The following is an 18,755-nucleotide window of genomic DNA, read 5'->3' as shown; positions in this document are numbered from 1 at the left end:
AGTGACCGTTCCCCTCATAGAAGCACTTAGTCTCGGGTTTGGGTTCAACCTTGGGTTTCTTCACTAGAGCAGGAACTGATTTGCCGTTTCATGAAGTATCCCTTCTTTCCCTTGCCCTTCTTGAAACTAGTGGTTTAACCATCAACAATTGATGCTCCTTCTTGATTTCTACTTTCGCGGTGTCAAACATCGTGAGTTTCTCAAGGATCATCATGTCTATCCCTGATATGTTATAGTTCATCACGAAGCTCCAATAGCTTGGTGGCAGTGACTATGGAGAACCGTCACTATCTCATCTGGAAGATTAACTCCCACTCGATTCAAGCGATTGTAGTACTCAGACAATCTGAGCACATGTTCGACGATTGAGCTTTTCTCCCTTAGTTTGCAGGCTTAAGAAACTTGTCAGAGGTCTCATACCTCTTGACGGTGGCACTAGTCTGAAATTCCAATTTCAGTCTTTGGAACATCTCATATGTTCTGCGACATTTCAAAAAGTCTTTGGTGCCACAATTCTAAACCGTTAGTATTACGCACTGAACTATTACATAGTCATCAAAACGTGTATGTCAGATGTTTCCCAACATCTACAGATGACACTCAAGGTTCAACACACTGAGCGGTGCATTAAGGACATAGCCCTTCTGTGCAGCAATGAGGACAATCCTCAGTTCACGGACCCAGTTCGCACAATTGCTACTGTCAACTCTCAACTAAATTTTCTCTAGGAACATATCTAAAACACTAGAACCAAAGCGTGAGCTACGACATAATTTGCAAAGACCTTTGACTATGTTCATGATAATTAAGTTCATCTAATCAAATTATTCAATGAACTCCCACTTAGATAGACATCCCTCTAGTCATCTAGGTGATACATGATCCGAGTCAACTAGGCCGTGTCCGATCATCACGCGAGACGGACTAGTCATCATCGGTGAACATCTTCATGTTGATCGTATCCACTATACGACTCATGTTCGACCTTTCGGTCTTCCGTGTTCCGAAGCCATGTCTGTACATGCTAGGCTCGTCAAGTCAACCTGAGTGTTTCGCATGTGTAAATCTGGCTTACACCCGTTGTATGCGAACGTTAGAATCTATCACACCCGATCATCACGTGGTGCTTCGAAACAACGAACCTTCGCAATGGTGCACAGTTAGGGGGAACACTTTCTTGAAATTATTGCGAGGGATCATCTTATTTATGCTACCGTCGTTCTAAGCAAATAAGATGTAAACATGACAAACATCACATGGAAATCATAAAGTGACATGATATGGCCAATATCATCTTGCGCCTTTTGATCTCCATCTTCGAGGCACGACATGATCACCTTCGTCACCGGCATGACACCATGATCTACATCATCGTGTCTTCGTGAAGTTGTCTCGCCAACTATTACTTCTACTACTATGGCTAACGGTTACCAATAAAGTAAAGTAATTACATGGTGTTTTTCATTGACACGCAGGTCATACAATAAATTAAGACAACTCCTATGGCTCTTGTCGGTTGTCATACTCATCGACATGCAAGTCGTGATTCCTATTACAAGAACATGATCAATCTCATACATCACATATATCATTCATCACATCCTTTTGGCCATATCACATCACATGACATATGCTGCAAGAACAAGTTAGACGTCCTCTAATTGTTGTTGCAAGTTTTTTACGTGGCTGCTATAGGTTTCTAGCAAGAACGTTTCTTACCTACGCGAAAACCACAACGTGATATGCCAATTTCTATTTACCCTTCATAAGGACCCTTTTCATCGAATCCGATCCGACTAAAGTGGGAGAGATAGACACCCGCTAGCCACCTTATGCAACTAGTGCATGTCAGTCGGTGGAACCTGTCTCACGTAAGCGTACGTGTAAGGTCGGTCCGGGCCACTTCATCCCACGATACCGCCGAATCAAGATAAGACTAGTAATGGCAAGTAAATTGACAAAATCGACGCCCACAACAACTTGTGTTCTACTCGTGCATAGAAACTACGCATAGACCTAGCTCTGATACCACTGTTGGGGACCGTTGCAAAAATTAAAATTTTCTACGCATCACCAAGATCAATCTATGGAGAGACTAGAAACAGAGAGAGGGAAGTGCATATTCATACCCTTGAAGATCGCGATGCGGAAGCGTTACAAGAACGCGGATGAAGGAGTCATACTCGTAGCAATTCAGATCGTGGTTGATTCCGATCTAAGCGTCGAACAACGACGCCTCCGTGTTCAACACACGTACAACCCGGGGACGTCTCCTCCTTGATCCATCAAGGGGAGAGGAGAAGTTGAGGGAGAGCTCCGGCAGCACGACGGCGTGGTGGTGGAGCTTGCAGTTCTCCGGCAGGGCTTCGCCAAGCACTACTACTACTACGGAGGTGTTGGGGAGGGAGAGGGCTGCGCCAGGGGAAGGGGTGTGGCTCCCATGCGCCTCCCCACTCTATATAGGGGTGGAGGGGTCTGGTTTCTTGCCCTCCAAGTCCATTGGGGCGTTGGCAAAGGTGGGGGAAAGAAATCCCATCATTTCCCTTCCCCACCGATTATTATCCCCCTTTTTAGGGATCTTGATCTTATCCCTTCGGGATATGATCTTATTCCTTCTAAGGGGGGATCTTGGTGCGCCTTGACCAGGGGTGTGGGGCCTTTCCCCCACTACCCACGTTCATGTGGGTCCCCCCATGCAGGTGGGCCCCACTCCAGAACCTTCTACAACCTTCCCGGTACAATACCGAAAAGTCCCGAACATTTTCCGGTGGCCAAAATAGGACTTACCATATATAAATCTTTACCTCCGGACCATTCCGGAACTCCTCGTGACGTCCCGGATCTCATCCGGGACTCCGAAAAACATTCGGTAACTGCACACTAATTCCCATAACAACTCTAGCGTCACCGAACCTTAAGTGTGTAGACCCTACAGGTTCGGGAATCATGCAGACATGACCGAGACAGCTCTCTGGCCAATAACCAATAGCGGGATCTGGATACCCATGTCGGCTCCCACATGTTCCATGATGATCTCATCGGATGAACCACGATGTCGGGGATTCAATCAATCATGTATACAATTCCCTGTGTCTATTGGTATGCTACTTGCCCGAGATTCGATCGTCGGTATCCCTATACCTTGTTCAATCTCGTTACCGGCAAGTGTCTTTACTCGTTCTGTAACGCATGATCACGTGGCTAACTCATTAGTCACATCGAGCTCATTATGATGATGCATTACCGAGTGGGCCCAGAGATACCTCTCCGTCATAGGTGTGACAAATCCCAGTCTCGATTCGTGCCAACCCAACAGACACTTTCGGAGATACCTGTAGTGCACCTTTATAGCCACCCAGTTACGTTGTGACGTTTGGTACACCCAAAGCATTCCTACGGTATGCGGGAGTTACACAATCTCATGGTCTAAGGAAATGATACTTGACATTAGAAAAGCTCTTAGGAAACGAACTACACAATCTTGTGCTATGCTTAGGATTGGGTCTTGTCCATCACATCATTCTCCTAATGATGTGATCCCGTTATCAATGACATCCAATGTCCATGGTCAGGAAACCATAACCATCTATTGATCAACGAGCTAGTCAACTAGAGGCTTACTAGGGACATGTTGTGGTCTATGTATTCACACATGTATTACGGTTTCCAGTTAATACAATTATAGCATAAACAATAGACAATTATCATGAACAAGGAAATACAATAATAACCATTTTATTATTGCCTCTAGGGCATATTTCCAACAGTCTAATCTAAGCAGATGGCATGGCAATGCACGATATGCAAGATATGAGCAATATAACCCAACCAAGTTAGAGCATGCACCTCGGGGGGGGGGGGAGGAATACGACTGGTCATCTCTCTCTGAATCCTCCTTTGAGGAGCTATCTGTAACCAGCAAGAAATCTGGATCGACAGGTAGCACTGACTACTCAGAAGACCTTGTTTTCACTCCAGATTTTCCCATGACCGACTCAAATAGCTGATGCACAGGAAGAGTAGATGAATGTATAAACACTGTTGACAAATGGAATACATTATGGAAAAAAATATGGCACGATACAATTCACATATACGATGACTGGCTAAACAGGATGGCATTGCATGATTCACGTATATGATGCCTGGCTAAAGAAGATGGCATTGCATAATTCCCATATACTCCCTCCGTTCCTAAATAATTGTCATTTTAGAGATTTCAAATGGACTACCACATACGGATGTATAAAGACATATTTTAGAGTGTAGATTCACTCATTTTGTTCCGTATGTAGTCACTTGTTGAAATCTCTAAAAAGAAAAATATTTAGGAATGGTGGGAGTATGATATAGAAACCAAACAGGTGGCATTCAAACAAAGCAAATCTAAACTAAGCTGATGAGATATAAGATGTATAATGTAAGCAATGTAAGGCGCCATATGCATGATATGACCAACATCAGGATGCCAGGTTAGAGCAAACACCTTAGGTGGTAAACAGGCGTGGTCGGCTCCTTCTGAATCTCCATCTGAACAGTCTTCCTCTGGAATACAATCTGGAAATGCAGGAGGGGGGCACTTCGCCCACCATGGAGCGGCGTCTTCATGACATTATATTCGCACGCAACGGTCTTCTCTTTTTCTCTACATGTTCAGTACGATTGTGTACAATATCTGACATGCATAATAAAAAAATAGTTAGATTTTGTAAGGCCTAAGGGGTGCATGCAAAAATCAAGAGTGATGGTAGAAAACGAGTGGAAGGATCCAAAACTAATGATACCAGGTAGATTATAGCTTCAGTTTAAAAAGATAGACAATGGATCATCTATTGTTTGTTGCCCACCCAACATGAACCACACAGAAGACCCCAGATGAACCAGATAGTAGATAGATACTATTCGTTGCTGGCTCGATATGAGACTCATGGGCAATTCAAAACTCAAGATTGAACGATAAAGTAGCAGGTAATAATAACCGATGTATAACATAAGCAAACACGAAAGACTGCGACCTCTCTTCCGGAACTGTGTAGTGCTTAGGTTCATCTGCTCAGTCGGTGATGGTAATGCAGTTGGCGTGGCTGCCGGCAACGGGGAAGATGATCTGAGGCGCCGAAAGGAAGTCTGCAGGGGGGATCTCTACTATAGTGAACGCTTTTGTCGATGGTGCACCTCAGGTGGGGTGGATGACGGCACGGCAGGAGCAGGACATTACACACCGAGTTTTCTTTGACGCCTATCTGTAAATGAAGTAAATCTATAAGGGCTCCTTAGAATTGGAGGATTCTGTAAACGCAGGGACAGGAAAAACACATGAATAGGATAGGAATGCACGTGCAAAACAGAGCATTTGGAAACATAGGATTTCAGTTACCAAAAAGTGCTCACATGAATTGGAAGAACAGAGGAATGGAGAAACAAAGTGATGCGACGAGTGTACAACCTCTTTGGCATAGCCTTGTGGACCTCAGCATCATTGGGTTGGATGTGGAGGATGGTGATGATGCTGGTGTGACTGTAGGAGGCGGGGAAGAAGATCCGAGGCCTCTGGAAATGGCGCCGAGGGTACTGCTCCGCTGTGATGGACGGTTCCGTTGTTGGAGCACCTCAGCTAAGGTGTACGGCGACGAGGATGAAGCATGACAAGACAGACAACGTTAATCTGATGTGGGACCCTAATATCATCTACAATAGATGATGTAAAATACATCACCAAAAAGTGCTAGATGTAAAACGCATCAGCCGCGCCACGGCCGCTCCAACAGATGCTATAAGTACTGTTCACTCTGAACTTAACTGAAGAAAATGAACTTCACAGTCGAAACTGAATTTTACTGTCGAAACTGATTGAACTAGTAACAGAGCATTGCAATAGATGTTTAGGGCGTTCGAGCACTAGTAGCAGAGAAGCAGTGATCTAAATCAGCAGACGCTCGAGCAGGGAACGCACTAGCAGAGAGCAAGTCGTGCAGTAGCACCGCGAGCGAGTGCTAAAGCAGCAACTCCTGTAGCTGCCGAAGATCGTGCAGCAGCAGCAGCAGCACAAGCGAGAGCAAGAGCAGAGCAGCGGCACGAACGAAAGCAGGAGCAGTGCAGCAGCGCGACCGACAGCAAGAACAGAGCCGCAACGCGAGCGAGAGCCGGAGCAGTTGCAGCTAGTGCCGTTGTGGAAGTCGCCGCCGAGGAAGCAATGACATGGGGGAGAGACGCCGTGGATGATGTGGCCGGCGACGGCGCCGTCGATGGAGATACACCATGTCTGCTCGGTATCGAGCACCGGCAACCCCGTGAGATCGAATAAAAGATAAAATGCAGCGGTGAGTGCAGAACCTCCTTGGTTGCGCCGAGTTGGCCTCGGCTTCATCGGACGAATTGGTGAGGGTGATGCGGTTCCAGTGGGGCAGGTCAAGACGGCGCTGTGGGGATTGAGGTGGCGCGATAGACGAGGCGAACGTCGGGGCAGCTCCTTGGAGGTGGATTATGGGGCGGCTGATCCGGCGGGACGACGAGATCGACAACGGATCCTCATCCGGTGCGGTGGATGAGGGACGGCCAGCTGTTGTGGTGGACGAAGTAGTCGGGGAAGAGTCTCCGGCTGGGCGGCGGTCGGGAGGCCGACGGAGGAGCATGGGGTTTCGCGGGTTTTGGCGGCCTCGGTGTACGAATGGGGGGGGGGGGGGAAAGGGGGGGGGGGGAGGGGGGGGGGGGGGGAAAGGGGGGGGGGGAGCCAAGCTTAGGGACGCGCTTCTCCGAAATGTAGGGTAAGTTACCAGCGTACCCCCACCGGTTTTGACACCGCGGCGTGGAGCTTCATTTCCGGCTGAGGGGTAGAAGGGGGATTTCGGGTGTATGGGCTGCGGGAGCGATTTCGGATGATGAGGGAGTTCTCGCGTGCGTCCAAATTTCGGGATAACAAGGCGCGGCGTGGGTTGAAGAAGCGGGAGTTTGAAAGCAGGTGAGACAAAAGATACTCGAGCTTGAAAATTTCGGGATAACAAGGTGCGGATTCCTTGTTCGGCAGAATAAACTTAACGTGTAAAAAAAACAATTCATACAAGACACAAGAGAGTCATGTCCCCTTTTACTATATTGCTATAGATGCCATTGAAAAAACTACAAGAAAAATGTAAAAAAATCAGGAGAACAAGATTACCCTGCACAGTACCAAATCAATTCATGCTTCCCTCAACAAGAACAAAAAACAAATCAATTCCCACCAAAGAAAGAGTAATGTCCCTTTTTATATGATTACAGATGCCATGATCTCGAATTTCAATTTTTGAATCCACGTTATGTTGAATTCCAATATATCGTTAGGTGACCTTACGGTTTATAATTGATGTAGTCGTACATTTTGATCTTCCATCATATATGAACATTTTACTCCACCATGTGAACATACATATTGTCATGTACCATATGGACTAAATTTGAATCAATTTTCCTTATTTGAATACGATTGTTGTTAAGTTATACAATAATTTAAATATTATCTTGATAACAGAAAACATACATATAGCAGTAATCATATTTCACTATGAACTACATGTACCATACGCTCTCTGATTCAAATATTTGTATCCATTTTATGTTGAATTCAAATCATAGTACATTATTGGTCTAGGTAGCGAGATGTTTGGGATAATCTAAACCCTGTTTTCATACGTATAATTTTTGGCTGAATTGGGACAAGTTTTCGTATAAGCCTCTTGCAAAACCGGAGATTCTCTCAACAAGCCTTTGTTGGGGAACGTAGCAGAAATTCAAAAATTTCCTACGTGTCACCAAGATCTATCTATGGATAAACCAGCAATGAGGGGAAGGAGAGTGCATCTACATACCCTTGTAGATCGCTATGCGGAAGCGTTCAAGAGAACGGGGTTGAAGGAGTCGTACTCATCGTGATCCAAATCACCGGAGATCCTAGTGCCAAACGGACGACACCTCCGCGTTCAACACACATACAGCCCGGTGACGTCTCCCATGCCTTGATCCAGCAAGGAGAGAGGGAGAGGTTGAGGAAGACTCCATCCAGCATCAGCACAACGGCGTGGTGGTGGTGGAGGAGTGTGGCAATCCTGCAGGGCTTCGCCAAGCACCACGGGAGAGGAGGAGAACTTGGAGAGGGGGAGGGCTGTGCCAGGGAGAGATCAAATCGTGTCTCTTGGGCAGCCCAAAACCCCACTATTTATAGGAGGAGGAGAGGAGGGTGCGCCCCCTCTAGGGTTCCCACCCCCAGGGGGGCGGCAGCCCTAGATGGGAAAGGGGGGGGCAAGAAGGGGAGAGAGAGGGAGGCGCACCAGGGTGGGCCTTAGGGCCCATCTGCCCTAGGGTTTGCCCCCTTTCCACTCCCTTGCGCCTTGGGCCTTGGTGGGGGGGGGGTGGTGCACCAGCCCACCTGGGGCTGGTCCCCTCCCACACTTGGCCCATGCAGCCCTCCGGGGCTGGTGGCCCCACTTGGTGGACCCCCGGGACCCTCCCGGTGGTCCCAGTACATTACCGATAAAACCCGAAACTTTTCCGGTGACCAAAACAGGACTTCCCATATATAAATATTTACCTCCGGACCATTCCGGAACTCCTCGTGACGTCTGGGATCTCATCCGAGACTCTGAACAACTTTCGGTTACCACATACAAACTTCCTTTATAACCCTAGCGTCATCGAACCTTAAGTGTGTAGACCCTACGGGTTCGGGAACCATGCAGACATGACCGAGACGTTCTCCGGTCAATAACCAACAACAGGATCTGGATACCCATGTTGGCTCCCACATGCTCCACGATGATCTCATCGGATGAACCACGATGTCGAGGATTCGATCAATCCCGTATACAATTCCCTTTGTCTATCGGTACGATACTTGCCCGAGATTCGATCGTCGGTATCCCGATACCTTGTTCAATCTCGTTACCGGCAAGTCTCTTTACTCGTTCCGTAACACATCATCCCGTGATCAACTCCTTGATCACATTGTGCACATTATGATGATGTCCTACCGAGTGGCCCAGAGATACCTCTCCGTCACATGGAGTGACAAATCCCAGTCTCGATTCGTGCCAACCCAACAGACACTTTCGGAGATACCCGTAGTGCACCTTTATAGTCACCGAGTTACGTTGTGACGTTTGGCACACCCAAGGTATCCGGGAGTTGCACAATCTCATGGTCTAAGGAAATGATACTTGACATTAGAAAAGCTTTAGCATACGAACTACACGATATTGTGCTATGCTTAGGATTGGGTCTTGTCCATCACATCATTCTCCTAATGATGTGATCCCGTTATCAATGACATCCAATGTCCATGGTCAGGAAACCGTAACCATCTATTGATCAACGAGCTAGTCAACTAGAGGCTTACTAGGGACATGGTGTTGTCTATGTATCCACACATGTATCTGAGTTTCCTATCAATACAATTCTAGCATGGATAATAAACAATTGTCATGAACAAGGAAATATAATAATAACCAATTTATTATTGCCTCTAGGGCATATTTCCAACAGTCTCCCACTTGCACTAGAGTCAATAATCCAGTTCACATGGCTATGTGACTAACACTCAAGGTCACATCCCCATGTGACTAACACCCAAAGAGTTTACTAGAGTCAATAATCTAGTTCACATTTCCATGTGATTAACACTCGATGAGTTATGGGTTTGATCATGTTATGCTTGTGAGAGATGTTATAGTCAACGGGTCTGAATTTTTTCAGATCCGTATGTACTTCGCAAATTTCTATGTCATCTTGTAGATGCAACTACTATGCTACATTTGGAGCTATTCCAAATAACTGTTCTACTACTATACGAATCCATTTTACTACTCAGAGTAATCTGGATTAGTGTCAAAGTTTGCATCGGCGTAACCCTTTACGACGAACTCTTTTACCACCTCCATAATTGAGAAAGTTCCTTAGTCCACTAGTTACTAAGGATAACTTTGACCGCTATCCTGTGATCCATTCTTGGATCACTCTTGTACCCCTTGACTGACTCATGGCAAGGCACACTTCAGGTGCGGTACTCAGCATGGCATACCGTATAGAGCCTATGACTAAAGCACAGGGGACGACCTTAGTCCTTTCTCTTTCTTCTGCCGTGGTCGAGCTTTAAGTCTCAACTTCATACCTTACAACTCAGGAAAAAACTCCTTCTTTGACTGATCCATCTTGAACACCTTCAAGATCATGTCAAGGTATGTGCTCATTTGAAAGTACCATTAAGCGTTTTGATCTATCCTTATAGATCTTGATGCCCAATGTTCAAGTAGCTTAATCCAGGCTTTCCATTGAAAAACACTTTCCAAATAACCCTATATGCTTGCCAGAAATTCTACGTCATTTCTGATCAACAATATGTCAGCAACATATATTCATCAGAAATTCTATAGTGCTCCCACTCACTTCTTTGGAAATACAAGTTTCTCATAAACTTTGTACAAACCCAAAATCTTTGATCATTATCAAAGCATACATTCCAACTCCGAGATGCTTACTCCAGTCCTCAGAAGGACTGCTGGAGCTTTGCATACTTATTAGCATCTTTCTGGATTGACAAAACCTTCCGGTTGTATCACATACAGCCTTTCCTCAAGAAAATCATCGAGGAAACGATGTTTTGACATCCTATCTGCAAGATTTCATAAATAATGCAGTAATCGATAATATAGTTCCAACAGACTCTTAGCATCGCTACGAATGAGAAAGCCTCATCGTAGTCAACTCCTTGAACTTGTCAGAAAACATCTTAACGACAAGTCGAGCTTTCTTAATGGTGATACTTACCATCATTATCCGTCTTCCTTTTAAAATCCATCTGTACTCAACAGCCTTACGACCATCGAGTCGTTCTTCCAAAGTCTAGACTTTGTTTTCATACATGGATCCTCTCTCGGATTTTATGGCCTCGAGCCATTTATCGGAATCCGGGCCCACCATCGCTTCTCCATAGCTCGTAGGTTCATTGTTGTCTAGCAACATGACTTCCAAGACAGGATTACGTACCACTCTGAAGTAGTACTCATCCTTATCATCCCACGAGGTTTAGTAGTGACTTGATCTGAAGTTTCATGATCACTATCATAAGCTTCCACTTCAATTGGTGTAGGTGCCATGGGAACAACTCCCTGTGCCCTGTCACACACTAGTTGAAGAGACGGTTTAATAACCTCATCAAGTCTCCACCATCCTCCCACTCAATTCCTTCGAGAGAAACTTTTCCTCGAGAAAGGACCCGATTCTAGAAACAATCCCTTATTGCTTTCGGATCTGAAACAGGAGGTATACCCAACTGTTTTGGGTGTCCTATGAAGATGCATTTATCCGCTTTGGGTTCGAGCTTATCAGCCTGAAACTTTTCCACATAAGCGTCGCAGCCCCAAACTTTTAAGAAATGACAGCTTAGGTTTCTCTAAACCATAGTTCATACGGTGTCATCTCATCGGAATTACGTGGTGCCCTATTTAAAGTGAATGCGGTTGTCTCTAATGCCTAACCCATAAACTATTGTGGTAATTCGATAAGAGACATCATGGTATGCATCATATCCAACAGGGTGCAGTTACTATGTTCGGACACACCATCACACTATGGTGTTCCAGGCTGTATTAGTTGTGAAACAATTTCCACAATGTCTTTATTCTGTGCCAAACTCGTAATTCAGATATTCATATCTATGATCATATCATATATATTTTATCCTCTTGTCACGACGATCTTTCAACTTCACCCTGAAATTACTTGAACCTTTCAATAATTCAGACTCAAATCATCTGTGAAGTAAGAACATAACGATATCTACTACATGCCTCAGCACTCATTGGACTGCACACATCAAAATGTATTACTTCCAACAAGTTGCTTTCTAGTTTCATTTTACTGAAAACGAGGCTTTCAGTCATCTTGCCCATGTGGTATGATTTGCATGTCTCAAGCGATTCAAAATCAAGTGAGTCCAAACGGTCCATTTGCATGGAGTTTCTTCATGCATATACACCAATAGACATGGTTCGCATGTCTCAAACTTTTCAAAAACGAGTGAGCCCAAAGATCCATCAACATGGAGCTTCTTCATGCGTTTTATACCTGTATGACTTACGTGGCAGTGCCACAAGTAGGTGGTACTATCACTACTATCTTTTGGCATGAACATGTGTATCACTACGATCGAGATTCAATAAACCATTCATTTTAGGTGCAAGACCATTGAAGGTATTATTCAAATAAACAGAGTAACTATTATTCTCTTTAAATGAATAACCGTATTGCGATAGTCATAATCCAATCATGTCTATGCTCAACGCAAACACCAAATAACAATTATTCAGGTTTAACACCAATCTCGATGGTAGAGGGAGCGTGCGATGCTTGATCATATCAACATTGGAAACACTTCCAACACATATCGTCAGCTCACCTTTAGCTAGTCTCCGTTTATTCCGTAGCTTTTATTTCGAGTTACTAACACTTAGCAACCGAACCGGTATCTAATACGCTGGTGCTACTAGGAGTACTAGTAAAGTACACATCAACACAATGTATATCCAATATACTTCTATCGACCTTGCCAGCCTTCTCATCTACCAAGTATCTAGGGTGGTTCTGCTTCAGTGGCTGTTCCCCTTATTACAGAAGCACTTAGTCTCGGGTTTGGGTTCAACCTTGGGTTTCTTCACTAGAGTAGCAGCTGAATTGCCGTTTCATGAAGTATCCCTTCTTGCCCTTGCCCTTCTTGAAACTAGTGATTTCACCAACCATCAACAATTGATGCTCCTTCTTGATTTCTACTTTTGTGGTGTCAAACATCACGAATATCTCAAAGATCATCATATATGTCCTCGATATGTTATAGTTCATCACGAAGCTCTAGCAGCTTGGTGGTAATGACTTCGGAGAAACATCATTATCTCATCTGGAAGATCAACTCCCACTCGATTCAAATGATTGTTGTACTCAGACAATTTGAGCACAAGCTCAACAATTGAGCTTTTCTCCCTTAGTTTGTAGGCTAAGATAATCGTCGGAGGTCTTATACCTCTTGACGTGGGCACGAGCCTGAAATCCCAATTTCAGCCCTCGAAACATCTCATATGTTCCGCGACGTTTCAAAACGTCTTCGGTGCCTCAACTCTAAACCGTTTAACTGAGCTATCACGTAGTTATCAAAACGTGTATGTCAGATGTTCGCAACATCCACAGACGACGTTCGAGGTTCAGCACACTGAGCTGTGCATTAAGGACATAAGCCTTCTACTGTCTGCATAATTGCTACTATCAACTTTCAACTAATTTTCCTCTAGGAACATATCTAAACAGTAGAACTGAAGCGGAACTGAAGCGTGAGCTACGACATAATTTGCGAAGACCTTTTGACTATGTTCAGGATAATCAAGTTCATCTTATGAACTCCCACTCAGATAGACATCCCTCTAGTCATCTAAGTGATTACATGATCCGAGTCAACTAGGCCGTGTCCTATCATCACGTGAGACGGACTAGTCAACATCGGTGAACATCTTCATGTTGATCGTATCTACCATACGACTCATGCTCGACCTTTCGGTCTCTTGTGTTCCGAGGCCATGTCTGTACATGCTAGGCTCGTCAAGTCAACCTAAGTGTTTTGCATGTGTTCCGAGGCCATGTCTGTACATGCTAGGCTCGTCAACACCCGTTGTATTCGAACGTAAGAATCTATCACACCCGATCATCACGTGGTGCTTCGAAACGACGAACTTTCGCAACGGTGCATAGTTAGGGGAAACACTTTCTTGAAATTTTAATGAGGGATCATCTTATTTACTACCGTCGTTCTAAGCAAATAAGATGTATAAACATGATAAACATCACATGCAATCAAATAGTGACATGATATGGCCAATATCACTTTGCTCCTTTTGATCTCCATCTTCGGGGCTCCATGATCATCATCGTCACCGGCATGACACCATGATCTCCATCATCGTGTCTTCATGAAGTTGTCTCGCCAACTATTACTTCTACTTCTACAGCTAATGGTTAGCAATAAAGTAAAGTAATTACATGACATTTATGTTGACACGCAGGTCATAAATAAATTAAGACAACTCCTATGGCTCCTGCCGGTTGTCATACACATCGACATGCAAGTCGTGATTCCTATTACAAGAACATGATCATCTCATACATCACATATATCATTCATCACATCCTTTGGCCATATCACATCACATAGCATACCCTTCAAAAACAAGTTAGACGTCCTCTAATTGTTGTTTGCATGTTTTACGTGGCTGCTATGGGTTTCTAGCAAGAACGTTTCTTACCTACGCAAAGACCACAACGTGATATGCCAATTGCTATTTACCCTTCATAAGGACCCTTTTCATCGAATCCGATCCGACTAAAGTGGGAGAGACAGACACCCGCCAGCCACCTTATGCAACTAGTGCATGTCAGTCGGTGGAACCGGTCTCACGTAAGCGTACGTGTAAGATTGGTCCGGGCCACTTCATCCCACAATGCTGCCGAATCAAGATTGGACTAGTAACGGTAAGCATATTGAACAAAATCAACGCCCATAACTACTTTGTGTTCTACTCGTGCATAGAATCTACGCAATAGACCTAGCTCATGATGCCACTGTTGGGGAACGTAGCAGAAATTCAAAATTTTCCTACGTGTCACCAAGATCTATCTATGGAGAAACCAGCAACGAGGGGAAGGAGAGTGCATCTACATACCCTTGTAGATCGCTATGCGGAAGTGTTCAAGAGAACGGGGTTGAAGGAGTCGTACTCATCGTGATCCAAATCGCCAGAGATCCTAGTGCCGAACGAACCACCTCCGCGTTCAACACACGTACAGCCCGGTGACGTCTCCCATGCCTTGATCCAGCAAGGAGAGAGGGAGAGGTTGAGGAAGACTCCATCCAGCATCAGCACAACGGCGTGGTGGTGGTGGAGGAGTGTGGCAATCCTGCAGGGCTTCTCCAGTTCACATCGCTATGTGACTAACACTCAAGGTCACATCCTCATGTGACTAACACCCAAAGAGTTTACTAGAGTCAATAATCTAGTTCACATTTCCATGTGATTAACACTCGATGAGTTCTGGGTTTGATCATGTTATGCTTGTGAGAGATGTTATAGTCAACGGGTTTGAATTTTTTTCAGATCCGTATGTACTTCGCAAATTTCTATGTCATCTTGTAGATGCAACTACTATGCTACATTTGGAGCTATTCCAAATAACTGTTCTACTACTATACGAATCCATTTTACTACTCAGAGTAATCTGGATTAGTGTCAAAGTTTGCATCGGCGTAACCCTTTACGACGAACTCTTTTACCACCTCCATAATCGAGAAAGTTCCTTAGTCCACTAGTTACTAAGGATAACTTTGACCGCTGTCCTGTGATCCATTCCTGGATCACTCTTGTACCCCTTGACTGACTCATGGCAAGGCACACTTCAGGTGCGGTACTCAGCATGGCATACCGTATAGAGCCTATGACTAAAGCACAGGGGATGACCTTCGTCCTTTCTCTTTCTTCTGCCGTGGTCGAGCTTTAAGTCTCAACTTCATACCTTACAACTCAGGAAAGAACTCCTTCTTTGACTGATCCATCTTGAACACCTTCAAGATCATGTCAAGGTATGTGCTCATTTGAAAGTACCATTAAGCGTTTTGATCTATCCTTATAGATCTTGATGCTTAATGTTCAAGTAGCTTAATCCAGGCTTTCCATCGAAAAACACTTTCCAAATAACCCTATATGCTTTCCAAAAATTCTACGTCACTTCTTTGGAAATACAAGTTTCTCATAAACTTTGTACAAACCCAAAATCTTTGATCATTATCAAAGTATTCCAACTCCGAGATGCTTACTCCAGTCCTCAGAAGGATTTCTGGAGCTTTGCATACTTATTAGCATCTTTCTGGATTGACAAAACCTTCCGGTTGTATCACATACAACCTTTCCTCAAGAAAATCGTCGAGGAAACTATGTTTTGACATCCTATCTGCAAGATTTCATAAATAATGCAGTAATCGCTAATATATTTCCAACAGACTCTTAGCATCGCTACGAATGAGAAATCCTCATCGTAGTCAACTCCTTGAACTTGTCGGAAAACATCTTAACGACAAGTCGAGCTTTCTTAATGGTGATACTTACCATCATTATCCGTCTTCCTTTTAAAATCCATCTGTACTCAACAGCCTTACGACCATCGAGTCGTTCTGCCAAAGTCTACACTTTGTTTTCATACATGGATCCTCTCTCGGATTTTATGGCCTCGAGCCATTTATCGGAATCCGGGCCCACCATCGCTTCTCCATAGCTCGTAGGTTCATTGTTGTCTAGCAACATGACTTCCAAGACAGGATTACATACCACTCTGAAGTAGTACTCATCCTTTTTCCTCTCATTCTTTTTCTTGTTCTTCCTTTCCTAGGTAGATATATAAAACTTTTCTAAAAATGTAACTTTTGCATATATACATGGAAAAAAAATGTTATCGGGGAGGGGGTATATATGGACTCCCCCCCCCTCGACCCTCTTTTCCTTCTTCTTCCTTCTTCCTCTTTTCTTCTCCAACACAAAACACATCTAATCTCATCTCATTTCATCCAAAAATAATTCTTTGCATATGAACATTTTTTTAAAATATTAATGAGCATATGAACATGCATATCACAAAAAAATAGACCTTTTTCTTGGTAACAAAAAAAAATGCAAAAACGAGCATTATACAGCATAGACAGAGCATTATACAGTGAACATACATACATACATACATACATAATAGATACATACATACATACATACATACATATAGTGAGCATATACAAAGCATTATACGGCGACGACAACGATGGTTGGCGGTGGCGCGCGCTTACGGATGACGTGCGGGGACGGCAATGAGAAGGAAAGGGGAGGAGGCAGGGGCTCAAAGCGCGGGGAGGGGTCGAGATCGCCGGCCGGAATCGGTGCGGCGACGGACGAACGACCTCGGGGACGGGTCGCGGGAGCCGGCGTGGTGCTTCCCCGTAGCGACGGCGACGACGAGCGTGTGCGACGACGACGGGCGCGGGCGACGATGACGGCGTCGACGGGGGCGGCGGGCGGCTTCGGGGCAGCCTGGCGGCGACGGGGCAGGGGCGACGACGGGGGCGCGCGGACGGTGTCGGGGCGGCGCGCGGACGGCGCTGGGCGGCGGGCGGCGTCGGGGCAGCGGACGGCGTCGATCTGGGCAGCCTGGCAGCGTCGATGAGCTCGGCGTCGTCGGGCGGGCCGGGGGGCAACTGGCGATGAGTTCGTCAAATTTTCCTAAGTGCTACTTATATACACAGGCCTTTGGTCCCGGTTCGTGGCACAAACCGGGACCAATGCCCCCTTTAGTCCCGGTTGGTGCCACCAACCGGGACCAAAGGCCTCTTTTCAGCAGCCCAAAGGGCGGGAAGCGGCGTCCTTTGGTCCCGGTTGGTGGCACCAACCGGGACTAAAGGGGAACATTGGTCCCGGTTTGTGCCACAAACCGGGACCAATGCCACCCTTTGGTCCCGGTTTGTCCCACCAACCGGGACCAATTGCCTTGTGCTGCCCCGCGCCCAAAAGTTTAGTCCCACCTCGCTAGTTGAGAGGGCTCGGGAGTGGTTTATAAGCGCTGCTGCGCCCACCCTCTCGAGCTCCTCTCAACTGTAGGCTTTCGGGCCTAATCTGTCACTACAATGCCTGTGGGCCTACTGGGCCTACTGCGGGCCTGAATCCTGGCCCATGGTTGGGTTTCTAGTCGTATTCAGGCCGTGGTGGCCCAGTAGGTGGCATTTTTTTCTTTCTTTTTTGCTATTTATTTTTTCATTTCTAGTTAGAACTAAATACTTATAGTTTTGTCGTGATTTATTTTTTATTTTAGGTCACAAAAATTATAAACTTTCTGTTAGTGCCATTAGTTTTAAAATTTGAATAGTTTAAATTTGAATTTTTTAAAATTTGTGTGAATCACTAGTTTATGAATAACTTTACTATAAAAATTGATTTTTGAGTCATTCTTTTTCCTGCTATTAAATATTACTATGTTTTATCATTATACTCAATTTGGTAATTTTAGTTAGTCATAACAAATATTATAGGCATTTTTTTCTTTTTTGCTATTTATTTTTTCATTTCTACTTAGAACTAAATACTTATAGTTTTTTAGTGATTTCTTTTTTCTTTTAGGTCACAAAAATTATAAAGTTTCTGTTAGTGCCATTAGTTTTAAAATTTGAATAGTTTAATTCTGAATTTTTTAAAATTTGTGTGAATCACAAGTTTGTGATTAACTTTACTAAAAAAATGAACATAGATGCACCTATAGAGAAAATTAAACCTAAATTCATAATCAATTTCTATGAATTTCAGAGAAATTCATTATGAATTTTGGTCGAATTTCCTGTATTGGGGCATCTATTTTCACTTTGAGAGGAGCTCAACAACGCAGAGAGGGACGGGCTTATAAACCGGTGTGGGCGCCCTTTGGTTGGCGAGGTGGGCCTAAACTCTGGGTGCAACGAGGGCCAACCCTTTAGTCTCGGTTTGTGGCACAAACCGGGACTAATGTTCATGGGCCAGGGGCGAGCCCTATTTTTTTCCAGTTTTTTTGTTTTGTTTTTTGCATTATTTATTTTCTTTTGTTTTTTGCTTTATTTTTTTAATTCTTTTTTGCTTTTAGTTTTAGAAAAATTATAAACTTTCTGTTAGTGCCATTAGTTTTCAAATTTG

This window comes from Triticum urartu, chromosome 5 (genome assembly GCF_003073215.2).
Source record: "Triticum urartu cultivar G1812 chromosome 5, Tu2.1, whole genome shotgun sequence".
Classification (NCBI taxonomy): Eukaryota; Viridiplantae; Streptophyta; class Magnoliopsida; order Poales; family Poaceae; genus Triticum; species Triticum urartu.
This window is presented reverse-complemented; position numbering follows the sequence as displayed.